Below are 13,354 nucleotides of genomic sequence, written 5' to 3' on the forward strand. Positions count from 1 at the left end.
CAGTGATTGAATTACCAACATCTCTTTCTACTGCACCCTTGCTTTTCCTTGGAGGTCCCCTCCCTAACCAGGTTCAGTCTGTTTTGTTTATGAGATCTAAGAAGATGAAAGCCAAAGGTGGTACAGCGAGAGGGGAAATACATTTAGAGGGAGAAAACAAAATGCAAAGGGTCTGATTCTTCCTTGCCTTGTGCTAAGAATAAAATCTTACCAAACAACAATGTATTTAACATCCATTTTGCACCAGTGTAAATGACAACACAAGGTATAAGGCAAGAGAGAATTGGGCCCTTAGTTCACAAACCCTCTTTATTTAGAGCCCTTTCAAGTGAATCAAACCCTCCACTTTACAGTCATTTGTGTGATGATCCCTGGGTTTTCCATCTTCAAGTGAGATGACGAATTTTAAAAGAATCACATGGCAAACTACTTGTAGGATCTCAGTAAAATCAAAGGGACTCAGGCCCCAATTTCATGGGTGAGATGTGAGGCTACAATATTTTATCAGTTGACCTCTTATGAGTTACAACAAACCTCAACTCAAATACATTTCTTATCGTAAAAATGCATCCTGCTTGATAATAAAACAAATGACATTTTAGAGGCAAGCATTGATTTTATTTTAATACTTCTCATCACAGTCCAAGGTTAAGTTGTGCCAAGGTAATTTGCCAAGATAAAATGCAGCAGAGTTTTTCAGTGTATGTGTTTGTTTGTTTTTTTTACTCAACCTGAACAGAGAGATCTAACAGTAGTGAAAATAAATTGCAGAGAATTAAATTATAAGAGAGGAGCAAGAAGACCATTAATCCTTGTTTAAATCCAGGACATATGGGATGTTTTTTGAATGTCATTGTTTCTACACCGCAGATATTATTGATGTCGAGGCTCATTGAAGGAAGTAGCACATTGGGTGATATGAAAGGTACAGTAATGCAAGGTCTTCACCTGCACTCCATAGGAGAAATTCTCAATGGATCATCTCACTTCTCAGCAATAAGTAAAGCTGAATCACTCATGAAACCTGCTTACCTAGCAGCACTTATTTCTCATTCTCCAGAAAATGTATGATCAGGGCTCAGAAAGAGAGTGAGAGAGTGAAAGGTAGATCACTCACCAATTCCAGTTTTGTTTATTTCCATAACATGTACCACATCATGTACACTGCCGGAATGCCTAGGGTACTGGATCTCCAGCAGCCTTAGCTGTTGCTGGAGAGTAGGATGGATTAATTCAAGAATGGTAATGGAATAAGGAGTCTTTTGCCAATCTGGGCCACATTGGCAGTGACAAAAAGTTGTTACCATCTGACAGGTGTTTAGTGGCCTACATTAAATGAATAAGTGGCCTCCATCCAGGTTTTTAATGGACTAGAGACTTGTGCCAGACACAAAATGAATACAATTACTTTGGCATTAATTGTTTTCCTTGTAGACAGTCTAAAACTGAGACTCAAGGACTAAACAGGGCTTGGAAACTGAACTCTCTCACCACTAGCTGTGATCCTCATGCAAGAGAATTGAGATAAATTTGAGGAGAGCAGTTCAATCTTGATATGACAATGAATCCTGACTGATTGCGAAAGATATAGGTTACTAATCTCCTAGGTTACTCAGAACATTCCAGAAATTAAGCAAGTTTTTCTATGGTGTTAAATCATGTAACTCCACATTGCACCAGGACAGTTCCTCCAGTACCAATGATCAAGGAGCTCTCTTCGCTTTCCCTTAACATAGGTTTGGAGGGAGCAGGGAGCAGGGCTCTGGTCTGAGGAGAGGATAGCAGAGAAGTATACTGTGCATTGCAAAAACATAAGCCCATCTGTCTCCATTTGATAAGTAATTTCCCTCTGTCCATTTCAAAGGGGTTTTATGTTTGTATTTTCTAAATGGCTGGAGTTTTATTAAACTCCTGATGGTCAAGCTGGCAAATTGAAAGTTGTATAAATTCAAGTGACAAGAGACTAGCCAGAAAATACAAATAATTAAAAAAAAACCCTTCTAAAATAAAGTTTTTTAAATTCCTGTTTTGAATGTTTTTATTGGTATAATAACTGCAAGGTGTAAAACAAACCACATGCAAGTTACTCTTCCTTCTTTTGTTATCAGAATGTGACTTTAGTTGAGATGAAAGTATCCATTTTTGTAGATTAGTTCAAGTTGGCAGGAATTAACCCAGCCCTACAGCCAGGGCCAGCTCTAGGATTTTTGCCACCCTAAGCAAAAAAAATTTTGGACGCTCCCGCTTTTTTTTCGTGCCCCCCCAGCTCTGCCCCAACTCCACCCCTTTCCAACCCCTTCCCCAAATCCCCGGCCCCACCTCCTCCCCCGGGCATGCCGCATTCCCCCCCCATTGCTCCCTGCGGCTCCCCCCTCCCCCGCGCAACCCCCTGCCCTAGCTCACCTCCGCTCCGCCTGCTCCCCTGAACAGGCCGCCGCCCCGCTTCTCCCCCCTCCCTCTCAGGCGAGGGAGAGGCAGCGCGTTCAGGGGAGCAGGCGGAGCGGAGGTGAGCTGGGGGGGGAACGCAGGAAGTAACGGGGGGAGGGGGTAGAGGAACCACTCCCTGCCCCAGCTCACCTCCGCACCACGACCGCCGCCTCCCCTGAGCTGTTTCACGCGTGGCAAGCCTGGGAGGGAGGGTGAGAAGCGGAGCGGCGGCGGTGCACTCAGGGGAGCAGGTGGAGGTGAGCTGGGGCGGCAGGGGCATGTTTCTAGGGGCGGCATGGCCGGCGCCGGAATGCTGCCCCTAGAAATGTGCCGCCCCAAGCACCTGCTTGTTTTGCTCGTGCCTAGAGCCGGCCCTGCCTACAGCATATTGTTCAGATACATTTATATTGGTGGCACAGGCATAGGGCCTGGTTGTCCCTTCTGCTGCACAAGAGTGGGGGAGCATGGAAACCAATTCCAGTGGTAATAAATTGCATCAATGTGCCCTTGTGCTCCCCCAGACGCCAGCAGCATTGTTCAAGTGAGTGCTACTTCTGGGTGCAGAAGATGCACTCACATGGAACAAGATGTATTAGAGGAGGGCAAGTGGGCATGTCTACAGGGTCATTGGCATGCCACAGCACAGGCCTGATCAAGTGCATTTAGGAAAGCATCCTAGCCTGCTTTAAAGAACATGCCGATGGTATTCCACCGGGAAAACATGAAATGGGACTCCAGGAGTGAACATAGTATCAATGTGTATTTCGCTGTTAATGGAAACCAATTAAATAGAAGCCAGATAATTACAGCTAGAAGGGACTTGTGCTTCTGCTTAAGTACTGCCAGCACTAGAAAAACTATCAAGCATAGAGCACCTATGTGTTGATGTGTCTGTCTGGGGACAACATACCACAAGCACCACCATAGCTTTGGAAAGGACCTGTTCATCACAGCTCAGAATTCGCGGTTGAGATTTTCAAACCCACCTAAAGAATTTGGATACCCAATTTCCACTCAAATGAATCTCACCAACATTTCTTGTGTGCCCTGTAGCAGGCTGCCAATTGTGAATATGGGTCAGGAATTTGAGAAGACATGCAGGGGTCCTAAAATACAATAGTATTGAATACATTAGGGCAAGCATGTACTTCTATCCTACCTCAGTTTCCAGAATAGTGGTTAGATACTAGTTATTATTTTTAACTTTTATTGTAGAACTTAGGAACCCAGTCATGAAGCAGGGCCTCATTGTGCTAGGCACTGTGCAAATACACGAGTGTAGCTCTGTTCCCCCCTCAGCCTCTTGGGCATCTTTTGTGATGCCATCAGGTCCCTTCCATGGCTTCTGTGATCTGGCTACACAGCTTCTCTCTGTAAAATGGGTCATATGTGTGGTAACTGGTGTGGTAATGACTGGCAAGGGTTGACTTTTCTAATGGCTTCTAATGTACTTGAACTTAGATTAACCAGTGCAAAGGATACTTGCCCACTGCCATGAGGTGTATAGTATATGATCAATAGATATCTGGATAACATAGGTAATGCATTGTCACTCATAGCAATAAATCCTCTAAGTAAATGTGCAAGCTGCTCATACACAATGGTGGTGAACATGGTATAAATATCCAGCTAGGTTAATAGTTCCTGCTCCTGCATGCATCTTTAGCACGAGAGAGACTTACAGTGGCATAGCTTCTTACAAGCAACGCATAGGTTCAGTTAAATCCTACAGAAGCTGAGAGCAAACCAAAGTCTCGTCTGAACAAATCTTTTTTGTATCAATAACTAATGACATCCCTGTTCTGCCTCAGTAATACAGATTGATAGTTCCATTAAAGTGTTTAATTAGAGTAGTTTTTAATTTATTAGGAAGAAATCATCTAATTGGTGAAAGAACAGATGTTGTACGTCACGTGGCACAAGGATAATCAGTGAGATGTAAAATGGCAAACTTGGCTGTGTAAGACACATGGAATTTCTTTCAAAGAGGGAAAGGGGAGACCACAGCTTCTCAGGTTTCATTTTAGTCAACAGACATTAAAGATCTGGCAAATCCTACCTGGAAGACCTGGAAAAAGTGAGCTCCAACTAGGAGATTCTTGGCAGGGCTCCTGCCAGCTCCGTCAGGAAGGAGGCTCACAAAGCAGAGCTGGTGCCTACTGTCTACACAGTTTGGGCCTCAGATGCAGTCTTGTGCTGCATGCACACATACAGCAAGTGCACCTACTGAAAAGGAGACTTTACTAATTGGGTATGTCAGTTCTAGCAGACACAACAGATCCAAATCAGAGCAAGCACTTGGTGCTTCCTTTACGCCTGGTTTCATGCAATGCTGCTTTCCCTCTCAAGTATGTGAAGGACAAGGAGAGAATTATAACTTCTTTTTCTATCATGCTCTATTAACAGAAACACTGGCTCATGACAGCAACAAAACACTGTGTTTGATAGAATTTATGGTTTGCAAACATGATTGAGGGGAGCTGAAATATTAAAATTCAAGGTGGGCCCTGAACCAGAACTTCCAGAGCTGAACAATTTTCTAAATTTTAAGCTGTTTCATGCTTTTATAGACCTCTGTCATAGTGCCCCTTAGCCATCTCTTTTCCAAGCTGATTCCCTGGGGAGGCAAACAGCTGTGCGTATCTCTCTATCAGTGTTATAGAGGGCGGACAATTTATGAATTTACCCTGTATAAGCTTTATACGGAGTAAAACGGATTGATTTGGGGTTCAGGCTCCTAGGAAAGCTGAACATTGGGTGCTGGGAAAGTCCCTGTTAACTAAGAAGCCCCTGGGCTGAGTGAATCTCAGTTTCAGTGAAGTGGGTGTGTGCTGGAGCTGACTGGAGTGTCTAACTCAGTAAGACAGGATTGGTGGGGCACCTGTTCTGGCAGGAGGGTTGTTCTCAGTGGTATCCCAGCTCATCGAGTGACAGTCTCGAGGGGAGTGTCTGTGACCAAACCCGTCACACCCCTAAACATTTTTGTTACCCTTCTCTATGCTTTTTCCACTTCTAATATATCTTTTTTGAGATGGGGCAACCAGAACTGCACACAGTATTCAAAGTATGGAAGTACCATGGATTTATATAGTGACATTATGATATATTCTGTCATTTTACCTATCCCTTTACTAATGGTTCCTCATATTCTGTTAGCTCTTTTGACTGCTGCTGCATATTGAGTAGATGTTTTCATCTACAATGACTCCAAGATCTCTTTCTTGAGTGGTAGCAGCTAATTTAGATCCCATTATTTTGTATGTATAGTTGGGATTATGTTTTCCAATGGTTATTACTTTGCATTTATCAAGATTGAATTTCATCTGCCATTTTGTTGCCTAGTCATCCAGTTTTGTGAGATCCCTTTATAATTGTTCCCAGTCAATTTTAGACTTAATTATATTGAGTAATTTTGTATTGTCTGCAAACCTCGCAACTTTATTGTTTACCCCTTTTTTCATGACATTTATGAATATGTTGAACAGCAAGACCCCCGGAGGACCCTGCTATTTACCTCTCTCCATTTTGAAAACAGATAATTTATTCCTACTTCTTGTCTTTTAACCAGTTATGATCCATCAAAGGACCTTCCTTCTTATCCCATGACTGTTTACTTTGCTTGAGAGACTTTGTTGAGGGACCTTGTCAAGGCTTTCTGAAAATTCAAGTAAGCTATATCCACTGGATCACCATTGTCCACACGTTTGTTGACTCCCTCAATGAATTCTAATAGATTGGTGAGGCATGATTTCCCTTGACAATAGACATGTTGACTCTTCCCCAAAAAATCATGTTCATCTATGTTTCTGATAATTCTGTTCTTCACTATAGTTTCAACCAATTTGCCTGATACTGAAGATAGGTTTGCCAACTTGTAATTGCCAGAATCTCCTCTGGAGACTTTTTTAAAAATTGGTGTCACATTAGCTACCCTCCAGTCATCTGCTACAGAAACTGATTTAGGTGATAGGTTACATACCACAGTTGGTAGTTCTGAAATTTCATGTTTGAGATCCTTAAGAACTCTTGGGTGAACACCATCTGGTCCTGGTGACTTACTACTGTTTAATTTATCAATTTGAACTAAAACTTCCTCTACTGAGACCTCAGTCTGGGACAGTTCCTCAACTTTGTGACCTAAAAAGAATGGCTCAGCTATGGGAATATCCCTGACATCCTCTGCAGTGAAGACTGATGCAAAGAATTCATTACCTTCTCTGCAATGGCCTTGTCTTCCTTGAGCATTCCTTTAGCTCCTTGATCATCCAGTGGCCCCAAAGATTGTTTGACAGGCTTCCACCTTCTGATGTACTTTTTTTCCTGTTAGTTTTTGCATCTTTTTCTAGTTGCTTTTCCAGTTCTTTTTTGACCTGCCTAATTGTACTTTTATACTTGACTTGCCAGAATTTATACTCCTTGCTATTTTAACTTCCAATTTTGAAAGGATGCCTTTTTACCTCTGTCATAAATATAAAGGGAAGAGTAAACACCTTTAAAATCCCTCCTGGCCAGAGGAAAAACCCTTTCACCTGTAAAGGGTTAAGAAGCTAGGATGACCTCGCTGGCACCTGACGAAAATGACCAATGAGGAGACAAGATACTCTCAAAAGCTGGGGGGAGGGAGAAACAAAGCCTCTCTTTCTGTCTGTGTGATGCTTCTGCTGGGGACAGAACAGGAATGGAGTCTTAGAACTCAGTAAGTAATCTAGCTAGATATGCGTTAGATTCTGATTTCTTTAAATGGCTGAGAAAATAAGTTGTGCTGAATGGAATGTAGATTCCTGCTTTTGTGTCTTTTTGTAACTTAAGGTTTTGCCTAGAGGGATTCTCTATGTTTTGAATCTAATTACCCTGTAAGGTATTTACCATCCTGATTTTACAGAGGTGATTCTTTTTACTTTTTCTTCTATTAAAATTCTTCTTTTAAGAATTTGATTGCTTTTTCATTGTTCTTAAGATCCAAGGGTTTGGGTCTGTGTTCACCTATGCAAATTGGTGAGGATTTTTATCAAGCCTTCCCCAGGAAAGGGGGTGTAAGGGTTGGGAGGATTTTGGAGGGAAAGATGTTTCCAAACAGACTCTTTCCCAGTAATATACCGGTTAAACGTTTGGTGGTGGCAGTACAAGTACGAGGGCAAAAGGTAAAATAGTTTGTACCTTGGGGAAGTTTTAACCTAAGCTGGTAAAAGTAAGCTTAGGAGGTTTTCATGCAGGTCCCCACATCTATACCCTAGAGTTCAGAGTGGAGAAGGAACCTTGACAACCTCTAACCACCTCTTTTACTATTTTGTTTAGCCATGGTGGCATTTTTTGGTCCTCGTACTATCTTTTTTGATTTGGGATATACATGTAATTTGGCCCTCTATTATTATGTTTTTTTAAAGTTTCCACACAGCTTGTGGGCATTTTACTTTTGAGACTGTTCCTTTTAATTTCTGTTTAACTAGCTTCCTCATTTTTGCGTAGTTCCCCTTCTTGAAGTTAAATGCTACTGTGTTGGATTTCTTTGTTCTGTACCTCCCGCTCCCCACAATTATGTTAAATTTAATTACATTATGGCCACTACTACCATGCTGTTCAGCTATCTTCACCTCTTGGAACAGATCCTGTGCTCCACTTAGAACTAAACTGAGAATTGCTTCTCCCTTTGGCGTTCAAGGACTATCTGGAAGCTGTCTTTAATGATGTCTAGAAATTGTATCTCTGCATCCCGTCCTGAGGTGACATGTACCCGGTTTATATGGGGATAGTTGAATGCTTCACATTATTATTGAATTTTCTATTATATAGTCCCTCTAATCTCCCTAAGCATTTCACAATCACCATCACCATTCTGGTGAGATTGTCAGTAGAATATTCCTACTACTATACGCTTATTATTCAAGCATGACATTTCTACCCATAGAGATTCTATGGAACGCTTTGATTTTTTGAAGATTTTTACTATATTTGACTCTGTGCTTTCCTGCACATATAGTGCCACTCCACCACCAGCACAACCTGCTCTGTCATTCCTATATATTTTGTACCCTGGTATTACCATGTCACATTGACTATCATCATTTGACTGAGTTTCTGTGATACCTATTATATCAATTTATTCATTTCATACCAGGCACTTGAGTTCACCCATCTTAATATTTAGACTTCTAGTATTTGTATATAAGCACTTATCAAATTTGTGAATATTTAGTTGTCTGCCTTCATGTGATATAATGAATGGGACTGTTGTTTTTTTTTTACTGTTTCTCTTCAGTTCCTACCTGTACTTTATCAACTCCTATCCTCTCCTCATTACTAGGATATAGAGAATCCATGTATATAGATTCTCCCCTAAAGAGTGTCTCTGTCTGAACTGTGTGCTCCTCTGCACTTGTCAGCATTCCCCCAAGCCCTTACTTTGGGGGATAAGCTGACTCTTTTGTTTTTGTAAAATCATGCAGTTGATAATCACTGTGGCCCTCAATAACCAAGTGATGGCATTAAACCCATCAAGTAAATACATAACCTAGGATATAACTTTCAGCTGAGGTTTGGTTGCTGAAGCCAAGCATTATTTTCACGCTGGTGTTCACCTCTTTCCCCAGTGCCTGGCTGTTGGAATGTCCTATAGCATATACATCAAGGTTCCTTTTTCTTTAGTACAGCAGCAACAAATATCAGAGGCCAAGACCCACATCTTGCACAACCTCTGTGGTGTCTGATATATTTTGAATAGAATCTTTTACTGTATCGGAGCAGTCTGAGCTCCACAGAAGCATTTGTAACATTCTGTAATATGCTGTGCCAGTGGGGTTCTTTGAAGGGTTATGATAACTCCCCTTCCCAGTCTTTCACAAAGGACTCCAAACCAGTGGAGTTCCTCTCCATTAATAAGGCACATATAGTGGATGGGGGTCTGTGGTGTTTATAAAGCATTTCCAAGGTTCCCAGTAGCTCTGGGGCCTCTGGCAATATGAGGGCATCTGCACCAAACTGATATGTTAGCAAGTGTTTTAGTTGTAAGTACTGCCTATTTGCTGAGGGTAGCAGGTGGTATGGTTGCTTTAGTATTGAAAAGAGACACAGCCTTCATCATTGACTAATTGGGAAATCCATGCAATGCCCTTTCCCAGTCAGTTCTTCCAAACAATAGAGTTTTCTCCCAATTTTCAAGTCTGGGTTATCCCAGACAAGTGCTTTTGCATGAGAGCCATGGTGATTTGAGATTTTATAATTTGTATCAGAATCCAAACACTGAAACTGAAACCCATCTCTGAACAAGAATGAGAGCTTTAAGTTTTTTATATTTCAAACTAGAGAGATCTAAAAATTCATAGCTTTTAAAATCCCCAAAACATAATGTCCCAAAACAGGGAAGAACTGCGGGGCTGTCTAATACATGGGGGACAGGGGAAAAATCATAGCCATTTGGCACTGATCACTGCTTTCTTTTTATTTTATAATCATTTTTGTTAAACCCAAAGAGTAGTGAGGAAAAGCAGTTAGGTGATAAGAGAAGCAGAATAAAATGGAGTATTCATACACAGACTAGACTTTGCTGATTTACATAATTTTCCTGTAGTAATTGCTCAAATTTAGGTAATGCCTTCCACCCCAAAGGATGCCAGTGCACTATACAAAGCAGAGTACATAGCTGGGGTCACTATAACACTATTGTAAATGCAGCTACCTCTAGGGATATACATAATTAATAATTATAGTTATTAAAGAGCCCTGGGCATTGTTCACAAATGTGTTCCCAATTTTTCACTGGGAGTTAACCTCAGTGTCATTTCCAAAAGTCTCCTAACTTAATTCCCTTCTGCCTTAAATTTCCACTGGTGTTTGACTCTTTCAGAGATGGGTGAAGTGACCCTATACATAATTTATCACTCATGCCAGTAAGATACTTTGGGTATTGGGATGAAATGTATTATTTCATTTGAAACGTATTATTTCATTTATAATTAACCTTTGCATACTTTGCTGAATTGTTTATTTTAAAAGTGGGAAACATTAGCTGTAAATAATTGATTTAATGGGCCAAATCTAAAGTCCTGTCTTAAGCTACTATCCGGCAAACACTTATAGGACTACCCACATACATGAAATTAAGTACATGTATGAGTGTTAGCAGGGATAGGGGCCTTAGTCTGTATTTATGCAAATCTCCTGTTGAACTCAGTGGAAGTTTTGTTTGATTAAGGACTGAATACAAATTTGAGAAAGGAACTCAGGATTTGGCCCCATTATGTGTAGGAGACAGAAGGGTCCCATCTAAGGACAGTGGCTCTAAATGTTTGAATAAAGCTAGCATTGAATATTTAATTTTCCTGGATAAGGTTACCCTTAAGGACAATTATTTTTGAGAAGGATTTTAATGTATTGTGAGGATCTTGAAAACTGACAGATTTTGCTCTATTTTAGTTATAAAAAACAGACATCTCAGAGAGATCTCATCATAGAAAAAAAGCTTGCATGAATGAGAGATAACAGAAATCGTTGCCCTAGAGGGCTTAAATTTTCCCTCTTATCTGTACTATTAATGTCTATGGTAGATTCCCACCCATCGTATATAATGCAAACAACATTGGCACAGTAAAGAGTGATAAACTTTAGTATTTTAAGAGATGTTAACCTTTGCCTTCTTCCAGTGTCATGTTGCCAAGCCTTAAGCTGAAATTTCTAATCAGAAGTTGTAATTTGGAGCTGAGGATTTTAATGTGTTGCCCACAGTAGTGAAGGTGACTGATGATCTAGTTAATGGAATTATTTTTCCATGAAAATGAAAAGGGTGGGTCCATTAGTAGTGGGGTCCCAGTGCATCATCCCTCCATTAATCAGAGACTGAATTAATGAACACAAGTCACCCTACAGCATTTTCTGGGTGACTGTGGTAGCCAAAGTAGAAAATGCAAGTGCTACCCATTGTGCTGAGAGACAAAGGAGGGTGGACATGAACATGGGCTAATTTACATATTCAGATTTGAAAGACAAAGGATACCCAGTCATTCATTCTAATCATTTGTGTAAATTTTAGCAGAAACTGAAATGTTTGTACTTAGGTTCCCCAAGGTAAAAGGTTCTATTTCCAGGCATTTGTCACCAAGTTAAATAGATATCCTCACCATGATCTGAAGGCTAGTGGAAAGGGCACAAGACTGGGATGCAATTAAGTCTGAATTCTGTTCTTAGCTCTGCTTCTGGCTTAAACTGTGATCTTGAGATTCAAGTCAATTTACTTCTCTGCACTTCACTTCTCCCATTGGGACAATGACACTCACTTTTATGAAGCACTGTGACTCAGAGGCTCATTGGTGGATCAGTACTCTGTCAGCAACTCTCATCACGCCTGACATACTCAGTGTACCTCACACATGATACTAATCCAAAAGATGGCATGTGATATATCATTGGAAAACTAATAACGCATTGATCATTGACATTCTTGTATGATGTATGTACAGATAACCTGCAAAGAATTATACTAATGTGCTGGAAATAATGTGTTTAAACTGGGCATATCAGGGGAAATTGATAAACAGCTTTTCCAGACAAATGAAAGGGGTCAACACCACAAGCCTGGTGTGACCAAAGACAGTGGACTATTCATTTGTATCAGAGATTTCAGGAAGATCATTTTCAATTGCATTTACATAAAAATCACAGATAGGAGAGAAGCCAGCATAGCATCTGCACCAGAAAGTGTGCCTTCTACACCCTGAAGGGGAAAGGAACTTTATCTGGGGATACACTTCTGAAGAATATAGTTCAAAGATTTATTGGACTCTACAGAAAGTGGGAGAGAACCCCCATTTTATCCATCACATTGAGGAACTACAGGGACTAGAGCTCTTGAAATCACAGAAAAATGGATCCTTCATCTAAGGTTGTTGAAGTCTCTCAGAACTGAGTATAGGCAAGAAACCTGCTTAAGCAAAGATTGTAACTTGCTGAAATTAAGGTTTAGTCTTAGTAGCTTATTTTTACTTCCATGTGTTTGTAACCATTTCTAGCATTATTCCTTATTCTTGGTATCACTTAAATCTATGTCCTTTTGTTAATAAACTTGTTTTACTTTTACCATAAAACAACTCGGTGCTTTGATTGAAGTGGGGGGGGGGGATTGTCAACACTAATTAAATGAATAAGCTGTTCTTTAAAGGAGCAGACAACTTGATACAGTTTTGTGGGTGCTACAGTAAGAGGGATTGAGCACTGCAGAGGAGATAGTTTTGGGAAAACACGGGACTGGAAGTGCTTTTGGTGTCATCCTGCAAGGAGTAACCAGGCTGGTGGAAACCAGGGTGAGGTCATTGTACTGTGAGCAGGCAGCTGATGTCAGGATTCTGAACTAAAGCAGCACTACACAGAAGCATTCAGAGTTAAAATGCAGATGGTGACAAAACCCCTTCCTGGTTGGGTTGAATCCAAGAGCATCACAAGGATGTCAAGATCTATGAAAAGGAAGTGATAGGTAAGGGATGAGAAGAAATGGAGTATGGAGGACATCTGGTTCAAAAAATAATTAATGATAAAGGAAAGTTTCTAGAAAGAAGGACTCTGACAGATAGAGTGACTACAGATGGTTTTAAATAACACAAAAAGAATCTGTCTTAAAAGGAACCCGCATGGACCTTCCCACCACACATACCAGTGGTATCTTAAAAGTAAAGCCTGTGTGAACCCAAGTGCAACAAAAAAAGCTATTGGTCAGCAGGAAGTGGGGAGGAGTGATATAAGGAGAAAAGACCTTGGGGAGAAAGGAGGCTGTAAATCTTAACTGGATTCAAATTGAAAATTAGAGTGAACTGTCACAAAATAGCTAAAGTGGAAATTGGCTATGACATCATTTGTTTATTGAAGGGTATAAAAAGAGTTATGAATTTGAGGATTCTTTGTCAGACCCTACCTGATCATGCTGGATTGTGCCAAGATGAGACAG

The sequence above is a fragment of the Chelonia mydas genome, chromosome 6 (genome assembly GCF_015237465.2).
Source record: "Chelonia mydas isolate rCheMyd1 chromosome 6, rCheMyd1.pri.v2, whole genome shotgun sequence".
In the NCBI taxonomy this organism is placed as follows: Eukaryota; Metazoa; Chordata; order Testudines; family Cheloniidae; genus Chelonia; species Chelonia mydas.